We start from the raw sequence: 4,455 nt of genomic DNA on the forward strand, positions 1-4,455 counted from the left end.
CCCAGAGACCCATGTGTTGCTCTGATTTAATTTGTGCACAAGACAAACCTGACCCTCAGTGGGGATACAAGGTGGAATTAACAGGGAGATATTCAAGGGATGGAGGGACCCAGAGACTCTCTTGATTCTAGTCAAATTCTATATAATGAAAATGTGGCATACAAATGTTAAATGGTTTCTTCAGCCTGCAGCACAGACCTCTGACTGGCCCCAAAGATAATTTTTAATGTTTTGCTGGGAACTTATATTGTAAACTGAAGCCAAAGTCAAGCCTTCTTTCTTATAAAAGCAAAGGGTTTGGGTCAGGTTGAAGGAATACAGTGGATCCCATTAGTAAAAATACAGATAGGGTGATGGAGCTAGAATGGGGCCTACAAGTAATGAAAGGAAAGAGCTCAGGTTACCTTTGCAGTGTCTGCAGATATGTGAATTGGTGTGTAAGGAGAAAGGACACTAGGCAGACTCAGTGGTCTAGGTTGTTCACTGCCTGCTTTAGCCAGGGGAGCTAAGGCATAGCTGAGCATGGCTGAGAGTCTAGAGTGGGGAAACTAGCTAAGAGGTCATATGAATGCATTTCCAGCAAGTGAATGAAAAAACAGCAGCAGAGAAGAACTACTTATGAAACATGTGGTTCCTTCCAGATAATAGGCCAGCCTAAGGTAAATGTGAAGAGGCCAGGAGGCCACTGTCCATCACAGGAGCACTGGAGTGATCCTGGATATTGGGGGATGCTATCACAGTCCACATGGCCGTGGGGGCAAAAAAAGAACTCTGTCCTGAGGGAAAATCAAACATCAATGTCAGGACGGCCAAGGGGTGACTGACGTCTACCCAGGCTTAGCACAACACCCCAGAGAAGCTGTTCACACCCAACATGCAGGAACCAGCAGATATTGAAAGGACTTGCTCTTTTCACAGCAGTAACCCCATCCTGGCTAATCAAGGGGTACTTAGCACATTATGGGGCACCGACAGATGGGGAAAAATGCTTCACTGGAAGAGACAGCACGTTAGTTCAACCTGACTCCCCAGTGTCTGCATAGATCAGGTACTTCAGTGGGGCTTTTTGGGGTTATAAACTAAAGCTGATTCAATCAGCTATTATGTAAAAGCACCAAAAAGCCCTGCTGAAGCACTCAATCTACACAGATGTTGGGCAAGCCTGGTCAAAGTAACATGATGACTCTTCTGGGCATGCGCTGTGCTCGGCGTGGGGGCATACGAAGCTGAAAGTAAAGGATCGTTTGTTTTTTTCATGTCTGTAAGCAGCCTATCAGAATGGGAGGGATGCCTCCAGCTGTAGCTGTGTGTGCCCCTCTGCCCCCTCCCCAGCCTGTATGTAGAGGGGAGGAGGAGTGCACAATTCTAATCCCACTTCCCACCCAGAGGCAGAGGGGGCAAAAAGAGGGCTTATAAACAGTCTTGAAAGGGAAAGTATGGTGGAGCTGCTGTGCAGTAATCTAAGAACATGGATGTGTAATAATTTTGTGTGACCTCAGTAAGATGAAGTTACTATTTGTTCAGTTCCTCAACTTTTCTATACAAATGTATTAGTTTAGTTTAAAGGAGGAAATGATGAATAATTTAAATCCATGATTGGGGCTAATTACTAAAGTTTAATAGCTCAGTCTTACTTGGGCACACCTGGAATGGGGGTAGGGGCGAGTATCACGTTCCCAGGAAGATTAAACCAGAGTTCAGGGCTGAGAAGGGAGAGGCCCAGTCCAAGAGGCGCAAGAAGAGACTCAGGTTGCCCTTAGGTGATAAAGAGTTGTTAAGGGCCAAGAAGATATGGTCAAGCTGCAGGAGGTTAGTTTAACTCCTGTGGCGGGTCACTGAATAGAACAAAGCTGAAAAGCTGAAAATAAGAACAGAGAACCTAATGGTGAAGCTGAAAGCTCAGTCCCAAAGGAGGAGGGGTGTTCAGTTGAAACTTCAAGCTTTTTGTTATAGATAAGCTCTTAGACTGATAACTGTGACACTTAACTTTCCATACGATTAGCTTTCCTCCATCTTTTCACATTGCTGTAGCTTTAGCTTGGCACTTAACTGAATAATCCTGGGAAGGATAAGTACAACAGCTTTGATATGCCATAAAAAGTGCAATAGGAAAGCGTTGCTTCACTGGAAAGTATCCTGTCAATTTAGCATTAGTGAGAAGTAGTTGACAGCAGAACAGCTTCCAGTGCTTCTGTTAATCCCTGATTAAGCATGCATTGTAGTTCTGTGACTTCCACTGAGATCTATTCTCTGTAGGCGCATGCATTTTCCCTATCATCAGAGCTATACTGTGAGATTTTTGCACTCTGTGTGCTCCCTCTTAAGGCCTACCACCTCTAATTAACTCAGCTTCACTGAGTACAGAACGTCTGTACAGCACTGCCTTGTGCCACATAGATGTAATATAAAGGTATACCTGCAAAGTACAAGTCAGTGTTATGCTTAGGAACATCATCTCCTGAGTTGGAAGCTATATAGCTATGTCACTGTAGCACTCCGGATAGGTTAATCACTTCTGTGATGTGGGAGTTCATGCCTCAGTCTGGACCCAGCCCCTGAGAAAGCTCTGCCCGCTGCACAGATCAGCCTGGCTCTTGTGACTGAAGGTCTGTTACGCTTGAGAGAGCTGTTAACCAAGTTCCTCATTCTGAAGTTACAGCCAGTCTTTTAGGTACGGGTGACCAGGTCATTAATCACCTTGACCATCAGTTTGTCTAGATGTTCTGTTGAAAGTCAGTATAAGGAAAGAAGAAAGGATTTGTTTATAGCAGGGGTGTCAAAGATGCAGCCTGTGGGTCACATCCAGCCTGTGGAGTCCCCAGTGTTGCCTCTGGGTCACAGTTGACCCATGTGGCACATGCCAAATGGCCCTGCACTCAAGGTATGTGACATGAACTGCATACAGTGTCTGCTCTGACTGGTCTGGGACGCAACCTGCGTGCGGTGCCTGATCTGGCTGGTGTGGGATGCAGTGCAGTCCTGAACTGGCCACAGCAGGCTCTGAATCCAATGTGCAGTGGATGGGTGGTCCATGGGCCCAGTCCCACACCATCCATGCGGCCCATGGACCAGTCATGTGCCACTCATCTGGCCTGTGAGTTTGACACTCCTGGTTTACAGTACTTTGTATTGCTGAGGAAATGTATGCTGCTTCCTTCACCACTAGGTGGAGTTTATTATGGGGTGACAGCTTCATGTGGTATTGCTTAGTCCAGAAAGCAGATGACAAAGGCATTATAGAACCAACACCAGACGGTTGTCCACTGGGATGGGATGGGTGTCCTAGCCAAACAGAAGTGGAAGAAAGTATTACTTGCAGATGCTGCTGGCTGAAAGCTCTGTACCACTAGAATCCAGGAGGACAATTAACGGATGTACTGTAGTGACCAGATTTGGGTGTGCACTGTATAGTCTTCAGTGCTTTCCTTTGGCTTATGCCACCACTTGCATCTGGGTCAAGTTCAGCTACAACAAGCTTCATCTGTGAACTGATCTCATCCAGTAGTGGGACATCATGATATCAATGGTGCTGTGGTATGTAGTGAAGGATAAGAAGAGCTGTCTCATATATAGAAACACATACATAGTTTTACGCCTTCTCCTAAGCTGTTCCCTCCTGAAAGTTTCACAGTGCCTTCTGTTCCTTCCTTGTCTTTGTCATGGTAAATGGCGAGAGGCAGGAACTCTTCTCATTTGTGCCTTGCTCAGTATAGGGTGCTCTGCTGGTGCCCAGCTTTGTGTAATCCTGACAAGAGAAAATGCTTTCATAATCTTTCAAATTGCAAGAGAGCCCTGGTGGGGCAGAAAGCCGCGGCTGAGTTACACTTCTGTAATATGCAATTTACAAAACAAGGTGGCGCTGGTGGTGGTGCTAACCCTGCCAAATGCCCCTTGTTTGGAGAGAAGACATTACCGGTACATTTGTTAGAGATACATAGTATAAGTTTTCATGAGCCCAAGCTTCCTTCATCAGATGCTGTCTTAAACTTAATCTTGGGTTCACAAAAGCTTATGTATGGTGTGTGTACGTATACACATACATACATATGTGCGTACATATATGAGCCATGGTACAGATCATCCTTGAATCAAGGGATTACTAATCATGATGTAAGTACTTATATATATATGGATGTGTATGTGTATACAGATATACATTTTTGTCTGTATACCTAAGTATACAGATCCTTAGGTATATACCGTATACAGTATCTGTATACTTAAGTCCTGATTGGTAATCCCTTGATTCAAGGATGATCTGAACTATGGTTCATACATGTATGTATGTGGGTGCCACACGGCTGGGGTCACCAGCGCTGGGAGAGGGCCCCTGAGGAGGGATCGCTTGCCGGGAAGGGAGGCTTGGCCAGGCAGGGACCCTTGGCCGGGCTGCGTCCTACTGCGGGCTCGGGCTGAGCCGGCGGCGGCCCGCCGAGGGTCCCCTGGCACTGGCTC

This window comes from Gavialis gangeticus, unplaced genomic scaffold (genome assembly GCF_001723915.1).
Source record: "Gavialis gangeticus isolate Ggan-Ray unplaced genomic scaffold, GavGan_comp1, whole genome shotgun sequence".
Lineage (NCBI taxonomy): Eukaryota > Metazoa > Chordata > Crocodylia > Gavialidae > Gavialis > Gavialis gangeticus.